The sequence below is a fragment of the Lipotes vexillifer genome, unplaced genomic scaffold, assembly GCF_000442215.2.
Source record: "Lipotes vexillifer unplaced genomic scaffold, Lipotes_vexillifer_v1.1 scaffold1226, whole genome shotgun sequence".
Classification (NCBI taxonomy): domain Eukaryota; kingdom Metazoa; phylum Chordata; class Mammalia; order Artiodactyla; family Lipotidae; genus Lipotes; species Lipotes vexillifer.
The window spans coordinates 992891-1013922 of NW_006784227.1; the positions used below are offsets into that span (position 1 = coordinate 992891).

General features: G+C 39.6%; 1 protein-coding gene and 1 non-coding gene across 3 annotated transcripts in view; both read right to left on the reverse strand.

The window, feature by feature from the left end:
• Window positions 1–21032, reverse strand: part of IMPG1 (interphotoreceptor matrix proteoglycan 1) — a 115187-nt gene that overhangs the window by 40433 nt on the left and 53722 nt on the right. The window lies entirely within an intron of this gene.
• On the reverse strand, window positions 6505–6576 carry TRNAE-UUC (transfer RNA glutamic acid (anticodon UUC)). Its single transcript has one exon. It is a non-coding gene; the product is annotated as a tRNA-Glu (tRNA).

A 21032-nucleotide genomic window follows, 5' to 3' on the forward strand; every position in this document is an offset into this window, starting at 1 on the left:
AAAGATCTGGGATAAATAAATTGAAGGCTTCAAGTACTATCAGTGGTTTGATTTGACTTTGTGCTGGGGGGAAATGCATTTGAATCTGAGCTCCTCAGCGCTCTTCCAGATGGTCAGGGTCAGGGACGAAGCACAATGACAGATGTCTTCTTTCTGCTCCAGGCCAGCATCTCATTACTCATACCTTTCTCAGTACAGAGATTTTAGTCAGATTAAAATAGTCTGTTGCATTATGTCATCAACCAGCAAACAAGAATTTCTAACTCTTAACCTTTGTGGCATCTTTTTAAAAATTTTTTTATTTTTTGGCTGTTTCGGGTCTTAGTTTCAGCACGCGAGATCTCTTGTTCAGGCTCACGAGCTCAGTAGTTGTGGTGCGTGGGCTTAGTTGCCCTGCAGCATGTGGGGGTACTTAGCTCCCCGATCATGGATCGAAACTGCGTCCCCTGCATTGGAAGGCAGATTCTTTACCACTGGACCACCAGGGAAGTCCCTGTGGCATCTTAACATTAATCATTCACATTCACAATAAACCCAACCAAGTTATTTCACTGATAGAACCGTTGGCTATTTAAGTGTACATTGTTAGATAAAATACAGGATGTCCCACCAGGAACATACTTATACTAAAACGTTATTCGTTGTTTATCTGAAATTCAAATTTAACTGGTTATCTTGTATTTTTCTTTGCTGAATCTAGCAGCCCTATTTAAGTGTGATTTTAACAGACCACTCACAGTCTCTCAGCTTGATATTTAAACTACTGAGGCTATAGTCAATTCTTTTGAAACAAAATATCCTCCAGACATTATCACCACTTATAAATGTATGTAAAATAATTATTTATCAGATTCTTATGCAAAAGATATGCCAGCAACAAAGGCCATCCTAACCCTAAGTTTTTACACTGCAATGGAGAAGGCAAGCACAAAAAGCCAAGGACATTTATTTCATCATGAGGTATGCAAAACAGACTCAAGATAACTTGACTTTTTAGCTGTCATGTTAGAGCATGCGTAGAGTTCTCATGAGGGCATGAGGTATGTTTATATGTATGTGTGCCCGGGGGCGCCGCTGGTAGAAGCCCAGCTGCTGGGTGTAAAGGAAAAGGCTATTTTGGTCACTTTCTGGGCAGGAGATCTTCCCGCAAACAAAGGCCACAGATGAAATGCTCCAAACCAGAGTGGTTGAACTCAGGTCCAGCTGAAGCTCAAAGTGAGATAAGCCAGTAACAGGTGAGGATGGGCTCAGTGGGGGCAGCCGGAAGCACCACTAGTAGCCAGAGGAAGGCACAGAGACGTGTGAGGCAAGTGCAGATGAAAGACTGTTCTAAATGCTGCTGGAAAGGGTCACACATCTATCTACATGTACCCACTAATCGTAAACATCCGGAGGTCACCTGGTTTATGTTTAAAAACCTAAAAACAAAGATTCCACAGTCTCCTCTAGATCTTCAAGTGACGTGACCAGCAAGTTCTTAATTCTCTATCAAACAAATCCATTCTTATTTATCACAACAAAAAAGACATCTTCTTTTTGGCATATTATAGAGATAGAACATATGTGTTTACTATTCATTCATTCAGCAAATAGATATTGATGGCCTACTATGTGCCAGACACTGTTCCAGGTGCAGGGGTACATCAGTGAACAAAACAGATAAAAGTTTCTGGCCCCAAGAAGGTTACTATCTAGTGGAGGAAGACAGAAAATAAACAAAATAAGCAAAGGGAAATATATTCTATACCAGGTGGTGATAAGAGCTAATGAAGTAACATGAAGCAGGAAAGAAGGTGGGAATGCTGGGTTTGCAATTTTTTTTTTTTTTTGGTACATGGGCCTCTCACCGCTGCGGCCTCTCCCGTCGCGGAACACAGGCTCTGGACGCGCAGGCTCAGCGGCCATGGCTCACGGGCCCAGCCGCTCTGTGGCATGTGGGATCCTCCCGGACAGGGCCACAAACCCGTGTCCCCTGCATCGGCAGGCGGACTCTGAACCACTGCGCCACCAGGGAGGCCCTGGGTTTGCAATTTTATACCGTGGTCATTGAGAATGCAATATTTGAGCAAGACCTGAAGGAGGTGAGAGAGTTTAGCCATGCAGCAAATGCAAATGAGAAAGCCAGAGAATGAAAGGTGTCTGTATTGCTCCAGGAACAGCTAGCTGTGAGGGCAGCATGGTCAGAATAAAGTTCTATACTCTCAGTTGAGAGTGAGGGTGACTAAAGATATTTTTAAACACATAAAGTCTCAAAAAATTCCTCCTGGGCACCTTTACTTAGGATGTGTTTACCTAAAATGATAGGGTAAACCAAGAAATAGGAAGACATGGGGTACTGAAGAAAAGTTAGGGAAATCTCCAGGGAGAAGGTGAAGGGAAATCCCCATCTCAGAGAGATGGGTACTCGAGGTGTAAAAGGAAACTAAGTACACGCGATGCTTGTATCACCAAGCCCTCTGCCATTGTACCAATTTTTTTTTTAACTTGAGAAAACTACTAATGGATGTGCTCCATAAAACAAGAGAGTGAACTCAGAGGGGCCTGAGATCTAGGGATCAGGGAATCCAACTCAGGAGAAATAACTCAAAATGGATTAAAGACCTAAATGTAAGCCCAGAAACTATCAAACTCAGAGGAAAACATAGGCAGAACGCTCCATGACATAAATCACAGCAAGATCCTTTTTGACCCACCTCCTAGAGGAATGGAAATAAAAATAAAAATAAACAAATGAGACCTAATGAAACTTAAAAGCTTTTGCACAGCAAAGAAAACCATAAACAAGAGGAAAAGACAACCTTCAGAATGAGAGAAAATATTTGCAAATGAAGCCACTGAAAAAGGATTAATCTCCAAAATATACAAGCAGCTCAATATCAGAAAATCAAGCCAATGCAAAAATGGGCAGAAGAACTAAATAGATATTTCTCCAAAGAAGATATACAGATTGCCAACAAAGACATGAAAGGATGCTCAACATCACTAATCATTAGAGAAATGCAAATCAAAACTACAGTGAGGTATTGCCTCACACCAGTCAGAATGGCCATCATCAAAAAATCTACAAACAATAAATGCTGGAGAGAGTGTGGAGAAAAGGGAACCCTCTTGCACTGTTGGTGGGAATGTAAATTGATACAGCCACTATGGAGAACAGTATGGAAATTTCTTAAAAAACTAAAAATAGAACAACCATATGACCCAGCAATCCCACAACTGGGCATTTACCCTGAGAAAACCATAATTAAGAAGAAACATATACCACAATATTCCTTTCGACACTATTTACAGTAGCCAGGATATGGAAGCAACCTAAATGTCCATCAACAGAGGAATAGAAAAAGAAGATGTGGCACATATATACAATGGAATATTACTCAGCCATAAAAAGAAATGAAATTGAGTTATTTGTAGTGAGGCGGATGGACCTAAAGCCTGTCACACAGAGTGAAGTAAGTCAGAAAGAGAAAAACAAATGCCGCATGCTGACACATATATGTGGAGTCTAAAAAAAATGGTTCTGATGAACCTGGGGGCAGGATAGGAATAAAGACACAGATGTAGAGAACAGACTTGAGGACACGGGGAGGGGGAAGGGTAAGCTGGGACAAAGTGGCAGAGTGGCATGGACATATATACACCACCAAATGTAAAATAGATAGCTAGTGGGAAGCAGCTGCATAGCACAGGGAGATCAGCTCAGTGCTTTGTGACCACCTAGAGGGGTGGGATAAGGAGGGTGGGAGGGAGGCGCAAGAGGGAGGGGATATGGGGATATATGCATATGTATAGCTGATTCACTCTGTTACAGGACAGAAATTAACACAACATTGTAAAGCAATTATACTCCAGTAAAGATGTTAAAAAAATAAATTAAGGAAATATTTATCTGAAATTCAGCAATTTCTTGAGTTTTATTTGTTTCATTTTCCTATGTTGAAGTCAAGTAATATTAAATGCAGTCCATTTTATTTGAGTGGCATTCCAAAAATATTCCATTGTTTGTAAAAGCCTTTCTATGTAGCCTGTCTTTTAAAATGTATTGAGAGATAGCTGGAAAAATAGATTAAATACTTAGTTATTTCTGAGTAGCACAGTTTTAATATTATTTTATTTTCCCTTTTTGGTAATTTTCTTCCTCCTTTAGCATTTTAAATAATGAGCATGTATGATTTAAAAGTAACAGTAATTACTATTTTTAAAAGTCTATTGTTTAGGCTCTTAACATAATTATACACAATTTTTTGGAAATCTCCAATATTATATCTTTGTGCACCATGGAATACAGGAATACACATTACATAAAATACATTTATAGACATATATAGTTTAAAAATTTTTCTTATAGATGTTGTTTTAGATTTTTGCAAACTTCAGATAAAAAAATAGCTCCTTGGTAAACTGAGGTAAATACGAAATTTCGCATGTATCTACTTATTAAGTAAGTCTTAAGCAGAGAGCCACCACAGAAGTAAAAATATTTTACTCCAAATCTTTGTTACCGTTAACATTAAAATAACATTTGGATTAAAACTGAAATTGTTAAGAAACTTAATTCCTACACCGTGGAGGACTTCACTGTAGTTTCTTACAATATATTTTAGTTAGATGTTTCTATAGGGTTATGGCCTCAAAATCTAGTCTTAGACTCTTTTTTTTTTTTTTTTAGTCTTAGACTCTTAAGAGGCAGGGAGAGGAACGGATTGGGAGTTTGGGACTAGCAGATGCAAACTATTATATATAGAACAGATAAACAACAGGTCCTAGTGTATAGCACAGGGAACTATATTCAATATCCTGTTATAAACCATAATGGAAAAGACTATGAAAAACAATATATAGATATATATAACTGAATCACTTTGCTGTACAGCAGAAATTAACACAAGGTTGTAAATTACCAATACTTCAATCAAATAAATTAAAAACACAAAGAACCTTGAGAGGCAGGATTGAGGATGAGATGGGAGGAAACTAATATTTATTTGGCACCTGTTATGTTCTAGGTACTGTACAAAAGGGATATTTAAAAAAAATCTTCGGTTACTTTAAGCCATGAATTTTCACCTGATTTTTACACTCTGCACTTGATGTCTTTGAAATATCTAATTTTGTCTTCTTAAGTGATTAAAGTGAGTAATTAAGAGAGGCTACAAAGATGAGGGTCCTCTGACCAGAGGTCATTATCAGAATGAGCTATGGATGTCAGTGTATTTTAACAGATCATCAAACAAGGCACATTTCTTTCCAGTTTAGTTTATTATACTTTTCCCCCATTAAACAAAAATGCCTAATCTGTGATATCTTATTAGACTTAAACCCTGCCTCATATAATATAAAACTACAGAGCTCTGAGTCACACCTGATTACTTCCTCTCTTCATTGTAACATAATTTCTAATAGCTTTCAGTTTAGAATCAGCCCTCTAGGAGAAAATTGTAGGACTTGGAAAAAGAGAACATCTATCCCTGGTTTGTTGGTGACAATAAAATTTGCCTTCACTGAAGAAATGAGTATTTTGGGACACATGAAGTAAAGTGACATGGATTTGACATGCAGTGATATTGTAGCTTTTAATTGCATGGTTATAGTTCAGTTCTGAATGGTTTCTGAATCATTTATTCCAAGATTATGGAAAAGGTTGTGTTTTTCCAGCTTTGACTTGCAAAGTGAAATAATCAATATATTTTTCTCTCTACTAATAATTTCATATGTACCTGAGAGAATGATAAAGATTAATATTACATATAGTGTGCGTTTGGGACTGTGGAAGACCCACAACACATTACATGGTATGGTAGCCTCTAATGGGGTCACTGATGAGCCTTACTTCCTGTTTTTAATATCCCTGTGGTGTCCCCTCCCACACTGTAGAGGCTGACTTCCATAGCATGCTATACAAATGATGATGCATGATTCTGAGGTTAGGTCATACAACATATTCTTCCACCTCGTTCCCTTGAATCAATTGCTCTGGAGGGAATCAGTTGCCATGTTGTGAGGACACTCAAGCAGCCATGTGGAGATGCTTGTATGAGGAAGAACTGAGGCCTTCTTGAGGCCAGTTTGCAAGACGTGTGAGTCATCTTGGAAGAAGATCCACCAGCCCCTGTCAAGTCTTAAGATTATAGCCTCAGTTGACATCTTGACTGCACCCTCATGTGCGACTCTGAGCCTGAACCAACCAGCTAAATTTTTACCTAGACTTCCAACCTGCAGAAACTGGGAGAGATGATAAATGTTTATTGTTGCTGTCAGCCACCAAGTTGTAGAGTCACTTTATATGCAGCGACAGATAACCGATCCACATAGAACCCCTTAAAGACCTGGCATCGCAGGATATAAGTCTCCCAGTCTCTAACTCTGGTTTTTATCAGAATACCACAAAGGATCTGGCTTTGGTTTAGGATATTCTTTTTTTTTTATTAAAAATTAAAAATAATTTTTTTTAATTGAGGTATACTTTTTTTTTTTGCCCACGCTGTGTGGCTTGTGGGATCTTAGTTCCCTAACCAGGGATTGAACTTGAGCCTCGGCAGAGAAAGTGCCGAGTCCTAACCACTGGACCACCAGGGAATTCCCTATTGAAGTATAGCTGATTTACAATGTTGTGTTAGTTTCAGGTGTACAGCAAAGTGAACCAGTTATACATATATATATGTGTGTGTGTGTGTGTGTGTGTGTGTGTGTGTGTATAAATATATAAATTCTTATATATATTCTTTTTTGGATTCTTTTCCTTCATAGGTTATTACAAAATATTGAGTGATAACCAGGTGTAATAACCTATGAAGGTTATCAATAAGGTTATTACAAAATATTGAGATCCTTGTTGGTTATCTATTTTATATATAGTAGTCTGTATATGTTAATCCCAAACTCCTAATTTATCCCTCCTTCCTCTTCCCCTTTGGTAACCATAAGTTTGTTTTCTATGTCTGTGGGTCTATTTTCATTTTGTAAATACATTCATTTGTATTTTTTTTTAGATTCCACATATAAGCGATATTATATGATATTTGTCTTTGTCTGACTTACTTCACTTAGTATGATAATCTCTAGGTCCATTCATGTTGCTGCAAATGGCATTATTTCCTTCTTTTTTGTGGCTGAGTAATATTCCTTTGTGTGTGTGTGTGTGTGTGTGTGTGTGTGTGTGTGTGTGTGTGTGTGTGTGTATAATATCAGTATTCTTATCTGCAATGGGGACATTAGATGCCAGTCTATTTACAGGGAAGCTTTTAGAACAGGGTGTGTGTTTGTGTTTATGGTGGGAAGAAGGGGAGGATTGAGTAGAAGGAAGGACTGAGAGACAGACATAGCTTGTGCATTTAGGAACGTGGTTTCTATCCTCAGCGTTGCCGCTCTGAATTGTATTTACCTAATCTAGGTTGCCGTAGGCGACTTCCATGCTAGGTGTTCCCAACCCAACCAATTCAGTACCCCTTTTTCTAACAAATATTTGGTAATGCCCCCTTATGATCCTGAATGAGCTTCATCAAGAATATAACCAAGCAAATACACACTTTCAAAAAAGTCAATGCATTGTTCAAACTGTAACATAAACGGGGGGAAGGGTGGGGGAAAGGGATAGATTGGGAGGTTGGGATTGACATGTACACACTGCTCTATTTAAAATGGATAACCAACAAGGACCTTCTGTACAGCACAGGGAACTCTGCTGAATATTATGTAACAACCTAAATGGGAAAAGAATTTGAAAAAGAATAGATACATGTATATGTAAAACTGAATCACTTTGCTGTACACCTGAAACTAACACAACATTGTTAATCAACTATACTTCAATATAAAATAAAAAGTTAAAAAAACTGTAACATAAAGGAGAAATAAAAGGAAAATAATAGCACAATATGTAATTCAAAAGGCATTATAGCACCATAAGACATAATAAAGCAGTTAGATTCCTATATGTACTTATATGTAAACATCTATAAACATCATTGTGGATTCCACAGCTACAATGGCAGACAGATTCAGATGTTGTATTGGCCACATAAACACAATGATCACCACTGTCATAAGAGAAGTAGTGATTTCCTGAATTGGTGGCTAACACTTCGTAAAGTTCATTATACACATTGGTTGAATTTGCAGAAAGCTCAGGTTAAATTAAATTTTGCAAAATACATTTTGCAAATTATACTTATATAAAAAAAAGAAGCATCAGGAAAGAATGTAAAGGACTTAAGTGTCTTATCTAGTGCACTTTCTGGGTTTTCTGATCTATACGGGTCTGTGCCTTTTATCGTTTTTGCAATCTTTTAGTTGTAGTATACTTAGAGTAATGCAAATTATTCTTGTCCATGAAAGACAAAGGGTTTTCATCAGGTGGAATATAATTGACTATTTCCGTGTGGCTATTGACCAGTTTTGCATAAACTTGTAAATTTATTTCCTCATTTTTAATTGCTGATTGTGTTGTGTGAATTCTCCTTCAAACGGGTCATAACGCCTTACTTGTTTCCTCATTAGTAATTTGCTAAATATAATCTTTGATTCATGTTCATTTTATATTTGTATGAGAGTAATGATTTTCCCTTTTAATAAAGTTTTACTTTAACAGGAGTTAAGGTCCAGGCTTAGAAATTTACAGTTTTCCGCCCCCCCGTATACGTGAATATCTAGCAAGATATACAAAAGTACTAGTGGAAGCAGATAAATTCTTTGTTGTGTAGTATTGTCCTGCATATTAGAGAATTTCTCTTCCCATGAAGTATTAGCAGTGCCCTCCCACTACTGAGGCAACTAAGAAGTGTCTCTGTCACTCACATTCTCAAGACATATCCTGCAGGGCAGTATTGCCCCATTGAAAATTACTCTTGACAATGTTGAACTTGACTTGACATTTACCAAAAAATAGTTATGGTAAGAACGCCCACTCACCTCAACCCTTTTGCTTTCTGAAATCTCCCCACCCTTTTTTGTTCTGAGGAAGGGTTAACTGCAAAGAATCCCCCTTCCTCATGTGACTTGGGTGAGACTCACTGTGCACTTTCTCCTGAGTCCCGTGAGACTCAGCCTCTATGAAACCTCAGCCCACTTTTTCTGTTTGACACATTCTTCATTCATGAATGTTCCCCCTATTGTAATAGTCTGAATGGAAGTGTGTCCTTAATTGTCTGGTATATTTTGTATTACACACTGCTTTAAGCTCTAATTTTACCAAATTATATGTACGTATGAATTCTTCATCCATTCCTTAAAACAATCATCCCTCACATTTATTGAACACATACTAGGTACCAGTATAAAATGGTAATTTAAATCAATTGCTAGAGATGAATTTATGGCTATTTGTAAAGCATGTTGGCTTAAAGTCAAGGACTAGAACAGCAGACCCAGAGAAAAGTAATTTTTCAGTTAACCCAATGATCATTTTTATGGAGAACCAATGGAATTATTGTTTAAAAGTTTGCTGGAATCCTGCTTTTTTCCTAAAATTAAGCTTTCTGTATATTCAAGAAAGCATGGAAGAAGAGTAAAAAAGCACTAGACTTGGAATATTTGAATATTTGATTCAATTCTGCTTTCACTTCAGTCATTCATTCATTTAATGAATATTTATTGCATATTGAGCTGTGCCAGGCATGCTGTTATTTTTTGGTTACATTGTATGTACCAGGCACAATTCATTTTTTTCTTTTAGATTTTTTAAACTTATTTTTTTTTAATTGAAGTATGGTTGATTTACAATGTTGTGGTAATTGCTGCTGTACAGAAAAGTGACTTCTTTATACGCATGTATACACTCTTTTTTTTTTTTTTTTTTTTTGCGGTACGTGGGCCTCTCACTGTTGTGGCATCTCCCGTTGCGGAGCACAGGCTCCGGACGTGCAGGCTCAGCGGCCATGGCTCACGGGCCCAGCCGCTCCGCGGCATGTGGGATCTTCCTGGACAGGGCACGAACCCGTGTGCCCTGCATCGGCAGGCGGACTCTCAACCACTGCACCACCAGGGAAGCCCTACATTCTTTTTTATATTCTTTTTCGTTATGGTTATCCCAGGAGATTGAGTATAGCTCCCTGTGCTGTACAGTAGGACCTATTGTTTATCCATTCTATATGTAATAGTTTGCATCAACTAACCCCAAACTCCTAGTTCATTCCTCTCCCCAGGCACAATTCTAAGCGTTGTACATACTAACTAAATCTTCACAAGAACCCCATGAAATAAGTACTGTTATGACCATTTCACAGATGGAAAACTGAGGCACAGAGAGAGGTTAAATAACTCGCCCAAGGCTGCAAGTAGTTAGCTGGGGTTTGGATGCACAAAGTCAGACTCCAGAACCCTCCTCACTGCACTGCTGACACTAGAGTGGTGAATATGGCAGACCCAGCGCTTGTCTTCAGGGAATTTTCCATCTTCAAGCAGTAACTATACAATCACAAGTGTGCCAAGTGCTGTGAAAGAGGACACCTGGCGTGCTTTGGCAGACATAAAAGGGAGGCCTAACTCTCATTAGCTGGTGGGTCTGTGTTTGTGAAAGAAGACTGATAAGACTGATAAGCCCTGCTGGCTTTAGGGATGTGGTGATGAGCAAAGCCAAACACAAGAAAGCAAAATTCAGCAAGTGCGATTCTTTGAGCCACAAACGGTTATCGTTTGTAGAAAGCGAGCTGGTGTAACCTGGAGATGCAAGTCTGGCTTTAGGAGAGAGTGTCTTCAGAGAATGGCCTTAAGCAATTTTGACTGTGAACTAATAAAATCAAAGCAAGAGATATTTTTTAAAAATAATACAAAGATTTTAGTGCGGATTTGGAAAATTGTTTCCCTCACAAAAAGTTTTCATAAGAATATCATCAAAACACTGAAGGTATGTTTAATGAGGATTTTCTTAATTGCAATAAATATTCAACAGCTTAAATGAAAATAAAGTTGATTGAAAAGTCAAACATGCATTTTAAAGGATGATCAGAGAATATCAGAGAATATTGATTTTTATGCAGATATGTTTCTACCAGTAAATGGAAGAAATGCAGTCTGGGTAAGAATTTTAGAGGAATGCTACCTTTTCTTTGGGGAAAGTGGGAAGCTGTAAAATCACAGGGGAATCAGATCTAAAATGGAGCATCTCTATTGGCTTGGAAATGTGTGTGCCAGGAACACATGCTCCCTCAGGGCAGAGCCCAGGCCTTCGTTTAAGGGAGCTCCTTGCCCAGAGGACTCTGCACAAGCCAAATAAGGACTAATGTTTGGTCTGTGAATGAGAAGCTGACAATCAGGGCTCAGTTAGTGGTGGTCAGTCACTGGCGTGCACCCAGCTCCTAGAGCAGGCAGAGAATATGGGTTATAAAATGGGGTCTGGCCATGTCCTAAGCACATCTGAAATACGAGTTCTCTTCAGAGTATAACTCTGATGTCTTGAAAAAGCACATGAAAACATGCTCAGCATCATTAATTATTAGAGAAATGCAAATCAAAACTACAGTCAGGTATCACCTCACACTGGTCAGAATGGCCATCATCAAAAAGTCTACAAACAATAAATGCTGCACAGGGTGTGGAGAAAAGGAAACCCTCCTCCACCGTTGGTGGGAATGTAAATTGGTACAACCATTACAGAGAACAGTATGGAGATTCCTTAAAAACTAAACATAGAACTACCATATGATCCAGCGATCCCACTACTGGGCATATATCCGGAGAAAACCATAATTCGAAAAGACACATGCACCCCAATGTTCTCTGCAGCGCTATTCACAATAGCCAAGGCATGGAAGCAACCTAAATGTCCATCAACAGAGGAGTCGATAAAGAAGATGTGGTACATATATACAATGGAATATTACTCAGCCATAAAAAGAAGGAAATAACATCATTTGCAGTAATATGGATGGACCTAGAGATTGTCATATTGAGTGAAGTGAAATCAGTCAGAGAAAGACAAATACATATGATATCGCTTATATGTGGAATCTAAAAAAATGGTACAAATGAACTTATCTACAAAACAGAATAGAGTTACAGATATAGAAAACAAACCTGGTTACTGGGCGTAAGGTAGGAGAGGGATAAATTGGGAGATTGGGATTGACATATCCACACTATCATAAATAAAATAGATAGCTACTGTATAGCACAGGGAACTCTACTCAGTACTCTCTAATGGCCTATATGGGAAAAGAATCTAAAAAAGAGTGGATGTATGTATATGTATAACTGGTTCACTTTGCTGTACACCTGAAACTAACACAACATTGTAAATCAACTCTACTCCAATAAATATTTTTTAAAAAGTGAATGTAGCTTAGTTTGTGTCAGAAAAAATTGCGGAAGACTGTGATATGGGTGTAAAAGATTACTGGGTGTCTTTTCGAAGGAATTATGAGCATCAGTGGGCAGACTGTGGGAGGTTATCTAATTTTAGAGAGTTTTGTTCTTTTCATTGTCTTTGGGCTATTTTACGGCTCCATAAGCTATGGGAACTAAAGGTAATGCAATAATTGTAGTCCACAGAGATGCAAGTGAAGTTTGTCTGATGGGGAGGCCCTTGATTTCCCCCCTCTGGAAGAGATGATTCCAAACATTATATTTTACTGCTGGGTAGATTTTGACCAGTTTTGCGCCAATTTGCAAATTTGTGCCAGCATTCTTGACTGCCTATATCAGGGGTTGGCAAACTTTTCCTGAGAAGGACCAAATAGTAAATATTGATGTTTTAGGCTGTATAGCTCACCTGGTCTCTATTGCAACCACCCAGCTATGCTATTGTAGCTCTAAAATAGCCATAGCAGGTCAGGGGGCTTGACTGTGTTCCAGTAAGATTTATTTATCGGTGCTGAAATTGAATTTCATGTTATTTTCACACGTCATAAAACATTATAATTCTTTTGATTTTTTTCAGCCATTTAGAGATGTAAAAACCATACTTAACTTGCAGGCTGTTGGGAAACCAGTGGTGGGCTGGATTTGGGCCACAGGGCTTTCAGTTGTTGATCCCTGGCTTATATTTTGCCTGTCTTTGAATTCTCTTTTGAATCAATTGTAACACCTTATTTGCTCCCTCATTAACTAATGAGTTAAATAAAATCTTTGACACGTGTCCATATTATATTTGAAGGAGAGTCATGATTTTACCCCTTTAGAGAATTATTCTTTACCATTTGCCAAAGGCAATTAATGGAATTCAATTGAGGTATTTGGAGACCATGAATCAAAAGCTGAGAGACTGTGTCCTGAGTGAATATTAGAATCCTGGCAAGTTTTCAGAACTGTATCAATATCTGGGCCTTTCTGCAAAGGAACTGAGTTTGATAATTAGATCCTCAGCAGAGGGCCCTGCATTGGTGTGTTTGAAAAGATTTCCAGGTGATTCTAACATGCAGTCAGGATGGAGAGCTGGTACATTTGAGGAAGTGGCATTTAAAAAAATTACTCGATATAGCAAAGGCAAGTTGTTACTTTAAGATATACAGCATACAATAAATGATAGAACTCCTGTGATATTAATAACGTATAATATTCTTTTTGTTTAAAGTATAATAGAAAGATCCAATTATATGGAATAGAAGATTATAAAATTTTGGATTGATTTAATTAATCTCTTAAGGTTTTTCTAACTGTTTGGAAATTGGCAAATTAAGATTATTGCCAAAGGCTCAAACACTAATTTTAATTGTTGAAACCTCACTTCATTCCATAAGGAATTCAAGGAAGACTAAAGACCTAAAAGCAACCTGTGAAGTGTTGTGATTTTCCACCCCATCTTATAGTGTTCTTAGTTTTTTGGATAGGAAAACTTGGAGAGTCTTTTTTTAATCAGGAACTCTAAATTTTCCAAATCTCAAAGTTTTGAGTGACTTCATGGTGTACTCACTAATTGTGATGGCTTAGCTCTGAAATACCAAGTAATTTTATACTTATCTGACTTTTTATACCTTGCAAAGTATTTCTACATATTTTATGCAAAATGGTCCTCAAAGGTTTTAATAAATATTATAAAAGTTAATTATATTGCATAAAATTTGTAATTTATTTTCCATACGAAACCAAAACACTTCCCATTTTTTGATTCAGCATCAGTTACTCAAATACTCACTAAATACAAGCTCTCTCTGGCCTTTTGTCTTGGTTCTCCCTCCTCCTCTTTGTGTGTCGTTGGAGTCTGTTTCCTTCTCTCCTGACTCTGACATTCACAGGGAGCTGCACCTTGCGGGCTGCAGTCAAGATTATGCATTTTGGTGTTTTCTCCATCTTTCCTTTTAGTGAGTCCCAATATACTCTTTCATTGCTGGCATATTTTGTTATTGCTTTCTTTTCTCTATGCTCATTCTTTATTTTGTTTATGTCTATTAACCCCCTTTGAGAAAGGCGAGGTAGGCATTGTCATTGCACTTAATGAGAAAGACTCCGAGAAAACGTCAAGTCCTACTCAAAATTAACTTATGACAGGCTCAGCACTGAAGTTCAATTATCCTAACATATCCATTTTATTTCCACCGACCCCCCCCCCCAAAGTTGTTGATGTTTTCCTCTCTGCCAGGGCTTCATTCTTTCATCTGTGTATGCATGCTTGCATTCATTCAATAAAAACTACTTAGTATCTACCAAGTGCTAGGTACTTACACGGCACTGGGGCAGCAGCAATGAACAAGATAAATACATTCACTGCCTCAGTGCTTACAGTAGCTGAAAATATGGCAATAGCTCCAACTTACTGAGCATCTCCTATCTATGTATGTTATTGTATCTAAAGGTCGCATCCAAGTTATAAGGTGCTATCACCTCCACTGTGCAGATAAAGAAACTGAGGCATAGACAGATGAATAAGTTCTTAACAGAATCAGTGATGGGTATGCCACCTACAAATTAGCACTTGCCATCTACCTTTACAAGGATCAAGCCGTTGCGGCGCTGACCTTCAACACCCCCGAAAGGAGTTCAGGGTGGAGATCAGGAATGAGGCACTCTGTACTCTGGGAAAAACTGGCAGAACAGGTCTTCAGATAGTTAGATATTTTCAGGAGATGATTTTATGAGCCCAATTCTTGCATCTCCTCCTATCTAGAAAACCACTAAGATCCTTCATGGTGATGTCTGCTCCTAGCGACTAGCAGTAACCTTCACGAGACCAGCAGAAACCTCTGCAAAATATATGTATGAGATTAGAACACTCCCTAACACCATACACAAAAATAAGCTCAAAATGGATTAAAGACCTAAATGTAAGGCCAGAAACTATCAAACTATTAGAGGAAAACATAGGCAGAACACTCTATGACATAAATCGCAGCAAGATCCTTTTTGACCCACCTCCTAGAGAAATGGAAATAAAAACAAAAATCAACAAATGGGACCTAATGAAACTGCAAAGCTTTTGCACAGCAAAGGAAACCATAAACAAGACGAAAAGAAAACCCTCAGAATGGGAGAAAACATTTGCAAATGAAGCAACTGACAAAGGATTAATCTCCAAAATTTACAAGCAGCTCATGCAGCTCAATAACAAAAAAACAAACAACCCAATCCAAAAATGGGCAGAAGACCTAAATAGACATTTCTCCAAAGAAGATATACAGATTGCCAACAAACACATGAAAGGATGCTCAACATTATTTATCATTAGAGAAATGCAAATCAAAACTACAGTGAGATATCATCGTACACCAGTCAGAATGGCCATCATCAAAAAATCTAGAAACAATAAATGCTGGAGAGGGTGTGGAGAAAAGGGAACTCTCTTGCACTGCTGGTGGGAATGTAAATTGATACAGCCACTATGGAGAACAGTATGGAGGCTTCTTAAAGAACTACAAATAGAACTACCATACGACCCAGCGATCCCACTACTGGGCATATACCCTGAGAAAGCCATTAATTCAAAAAGAGTCATGTACCACAATGTTGCAGGATGAACCGCAACGAAGAGTAGCCCCTGCTCACCGCAACAATGTTGCAAGATTTATTAAGAGTAATGAACTGTATTTGAAGAAATCATAGCCTAATCATATATTAACATTAAATAATAAAAATTCAACTCCATAGGACATTGTAGGTGGTGGGGTGAGAGGAAGATTTATAGCATCCTGCAAAGGCTGAATGCATAGGGAATGTGAACATTAAGAAGAGAATCTGAATAATTCAGGCAACAGTTTATTATTTATTATCTGAAATTAAGAAAATACATTCAAACTCTCCTCACCCACAGTGAGGAATGCCTGAATCATTGATATCTTTCTGAGAAAAATCATCTCTTTCTACCTTTAATTTAACATTTAACTATGGTTTGAAGATAAAGTGTTACATTGATGAGGTTCACATTTTGCATCTATGACCCTGCAACAACCTTGGCGCTTGTTTGTGGACCAACCTGCAGCCACCAAAAGAAAGGCTGGGAGCATCCCTTTATCTAAAATCCAGGGACATCATCATTACCATTAACATCCATCCATCTTCCATCACCCACCCCTCCATCCCTTTATCCATCCATTCGTCTAGAGAGTGCCCCTGGAGAGGAAAACAAGATAATGGTAAGAGTTGGTGTCGAAAGATGGAGTGAGATTGCTTCAATTCAAGGGCAGCTAAGATGGGTAACTGCATCAGGAAGATGTCAGTAACAGTGACGGCTGTCCCAGGTGATCATGCTGTGTATTGCTTTATAGAAGCTGATGGGTTTGGGTACACAAGGAGATATTTCTCTGGGAAAATAAGCAGTTCTGTTGCAATTTTAAAACTACTTAATACAAACAGAAACAGACTCACAGACTTTGAAAACAAACGGGAAAGGTTGGGGGAATGGATAAATCAGAGCTTGGGATAAACAGATACACATGACTGTATACAAAATAGATAACCAACAAGGATGTACTGTATAGCACAGGGAACTCTACTCAATATTCTGTAATAACCTAAATGGGAAAAGAATCTGAAAAAGAATGGATATATGTATATGTATAACTGAACCACTTTACTGTACACCTGAAACTAACACAACATTGTAAATCAAATATACCCCAATCTAAAAAAATTAAAAGAAAAAATTACTTAATACATAGGGAGACAGCCTCCTGTTTTTAATTAAGTGCAAATAATAAGGGGACAGTTTTGAAGGGCAATGACACATGTATTCCCACAATCCTGGAAATAAAGCGATTGGATAGCAAGACCTCTTGGTTGGGTGTGGATAAGCAATGTTTCGCGGTGTTATTACAAGTGCCGTATTGCTACTCGATGATGGCACCCCTTATGATCTGGACTCTGAGCTGATCCCTCAGTAATTCCTTGCCCTTCCCTCAGCTCTGTTTCAGGGAGGTGGGGATGGGATGCTGAACCCTGTAGGGAGCATTGCAAAGACCTCTGCACCATCTGGTTTCTGGCTGGGTTTGGCCGATGAGGGCATTGGCAGGCAGGGGGAGGGAAAGGTGGGACTATTTCTCCTCCTGTCTGTGTGCCCCAGGTCACTGCTCTGGTGACTCTCTCTCTCTTCTGGGTCTCCACCTCCCCCTCATAGGTGCTCCCCCTGGAAAGGTGCTCCACGATTCCAGCTTCCTTCAGGTGAGCTGGCCTCTGGATCCCAGTAATACCACCTTTTGTTTCTCTAGCCTGGGGTGCGCTTGGGGTAGAAACACTTGCTCTTCTTAATCTGTGGGCAGCCTCTCTCTCTTGTTTGGCTTCTCAGCTCCTCTGCAACCTAACACATTCCTTGCATTAAATTCTCTTTCTTGTAAATAATAGTTTGAACCATTATGTACTGCTCATGTTTGACTGTTTTGACTTACAAAAATGGTAACCTAATGCCTGAAGTCGTTTCTGTTTTTTTGTTTTTTGGTTAAATTCTGACTGTTACAGGTCAACTAAGGAAGGAATCCCTCCCACCAAAAAGGGACTTTAAAATGCTGGCCCTGGCAGAGGGGATGCAGTGGGCAGAGAGCACAGGGCCTTAGGACACAGCACTGGGATATGGGGAAGAGGCAGAAAGTGGCAGAAACGCCAACATTTTCCAGGTGGGACCAAAGCAGAGACGATAATCCTACATAGACTGGCTGGGTCATTAGGGAAGAGAAGTAGAAAATTGACTCCGGAACCCTTCTGAAAAGTATTTATATTTCAATGAATGCATGGAAAAATTAATACGTTTCTCATCCAAAATAATGCTTTAGTGATGTACAACAACCCCTTTTGCCACCCTTACAAATACCTACCCCTGCCTGTACTGTTTATGTTGGTCGTTATCTGGACTATTGCAACCCTACTACTCCATGATCTGGCACCAGGCTGCTGGGTAAGGCTTGGAGAACATTTCTGCTCATAGAACACAACCTTAGCAAGACTTAGTCCTGTTGGCATTGAGCCTATTGGGTCCTGAGGCAAAAGGAAAAATGTGCGTCCCTTTATACACTTAGCAAAATATCCCCCCACGTTTTGAACCAAATAGAAAAAGTTAGCAAAGGCACTAGAAAAAAATAAAAAACAAAACCAAGTCATAACTCTGTGTTATGAAGCCTCACATTATCCAGTCCTTTGCACTGATGTCAACCCTCATAAACCTGCCTGAAGGGGGAGACCAGGGCTGTGGAGATTGGAAATGAGTGTCCCTGTCATACGGTAATGCAGGGTTGTAAAACAAACAACAGCTATCTTCATTTCAAATTTTGATATTTTTTTCCTCCTGAGTTTTTGCATTAATTTTGATTTTTTGAAATCTTACATTTCAATATTATCTTTTTTTTTTTTTTTTTCTGTATGCGGGCCTCTCACTGTTGCAGCCTCTCCCGTTGCGGAGCACAGGCTCCGGACGCGCAGGCTCAGCGGCCATGGCTCACGGGCCCAGCCGCTCTGCGGCACGTGGGATCCTCCCGGACTGGGGCACGAACCCGCGTGCCCTGCATCGGCAGGCGGACTCTCAACCACTGCGCCACCAGGGAAGCCCTCAATATTATCTTGATGCCTGAGTTTGTTGGATTGCCCTTAAATCTGTGCCTCACTCACTACACCCTAAACCTGGCCCTGCTGGGGTGCTACCTGTCACACATGCACAGAGGCTGTGCTGAGATTAGGTTGAGAGGAAGAAAGAAGAAAGAGAAAAGGACCAGGCTGTCTATGCAGGAATTCATGAAAGGAGGATGCTATGGAATTGAGAGAAAATATCCCAAAGTGGACTCGCGGTCTTAAGAATTATTATGATGAAGTCTGAGGAAAAAAAGCAAGGTCCACTGAATCCTGGGCAAATTGGCTTTGAATTGGTGGTGAGGCCCTTGAGGACACAGATCCAGATGGGAATCAGCATAAAGATACTTTATTGTAGATCATGGGTTTGCCAAGAAAACTTGAAATTGGGAAAATGGTCTTAGAGTAGAAAAGAATGACACCTGTAATATAACTTGTCCTTATCAAGCATAGTAGATATCAATAAAGAGGACTGAAAGATACCATTTCAGGGTTATTGCTCTAAACGGCATAACATGTCAACGTGGATCTCTGGCCCAGCCTGTGATTCATAATAGGAAATGTTTTCAATGAGGAGAGAAAAGGAGACTGCTCTGGGGAGAAATGAATTGAGAAATTCATTAACTTGGGTATGAAGGCTGCAAACTTAAAAAACAAACACAAAACAAACAAAACAAGCCTACAGACCAGCAAAGCCTCAGATGAGTCTCATGAAAACAGGAAGGGTTTCATATCTTTCGTATATGATGAAACAACGAATTAAATTGCTCCAGAAACGAGCCTTCTGATGTAGTATTTGGTCTCAGGGAAGTCATTTTTTTTTTTCTTTTTTTAGCCAGGAATTAAGGGCACCCATCAACCAGTCCTGCAAAGCGGCAGCTTCCATTTTCCATAGTGAATATTAAGGCAGTTGGGGCTCAGTACTGCAGTGTTCATTTCCTCTTTTTCTCTGCTTACGTTTAACTTCCTCCTTGCCTCAGGAGAAGCTGCCTTGGGAGGAGCGTTGGCGGAAGGGTTCAGCTCAGTGAGAGCCTCCCACAGGTCTTCCCCCATCCTTCATGCCCTAGAAGGATGTGGAGGTCCTCTTTCTGGATTTCGCTCTGACATTAAAGTCTTGCAGAGTATTCTCACTCTCATTTGCCTGGGCAGTCATTCAACATGTTCAGCTCTTAGAGCCATGCAGGGATCATGAGTAAAGTTTATAAGAAAGTTAGCAAATTGCAGGTGCACAGCCCAGTAGCAGTGTGGCTTTGTCCAACTTATAAGGTGACTCTGCATCCTTGAATCAGTTCAACTTTTCTCCTTTCCTGAGTGAATAGGTGTTCCTTCCCACCCCCTGGGCCTTGATCAGCAGTTACTCTTTTAAATTTGTTCTCCTGGGAACCATCTGATCCAGAAGCAGCCCCAGCTCCCTTTCCAGAACGGAGAAGCCCCTGCCCCCCAGCACTGATGCGACCCCCGTCTTGCGCAACACCTCTCGCCTCTATTTCCAAGGTCTCTATCCTCGTGCAGTTTCTCTTTGGCTGCTCTCCAGATCCCATGGTTAAAAGGCCCTTTAAGCTATTTTGGTTGTATTCTTTCTATCTCATTTTCCTTCTTCTGGCCCCCCTCCTCCTCTCTACTGCCCAGTTCTCCCAGCTGTAATATTTCTTACTTTGTTTCTTTTTCTTCTTCTTCTTTTTTTTTTTCTTCGCCAGGCATGTGGGATCTTAGTTCCCTGACCAGGGACCAAACCCGTGCCCCCTCCAGTGGAAACACGGAGTCTTAACCACGGGACCACCAGGGAAGTCACGCTTGCTCTGTTTCCTGAATATTTCTTCTCAGTTTCCTGTCCAACTGTCTCTACTTAAATTTCTTATACAAAAGATACAGCAAAAAGTGGTGTACCTCATTTATGTAGTACCCTGAGTCACTCCAGCTTTCAAAGTTGAAGAAACTTACTGGGAGATCATTCAAGAATGTCACAAATAGGGCTTCCCTGGTGGCGCAGTGGTTGAGAGTCCGCCTGCCGATGCAGGGGACGCGGGTTCGTGCCCCGGTCCGGGAGGATCCCACGTGAGGCGGAGCGGCTGGGCCCGTGGGCCATGGCCGCTGAGCCTGCGCGTCCGGAGCCTGTGCTC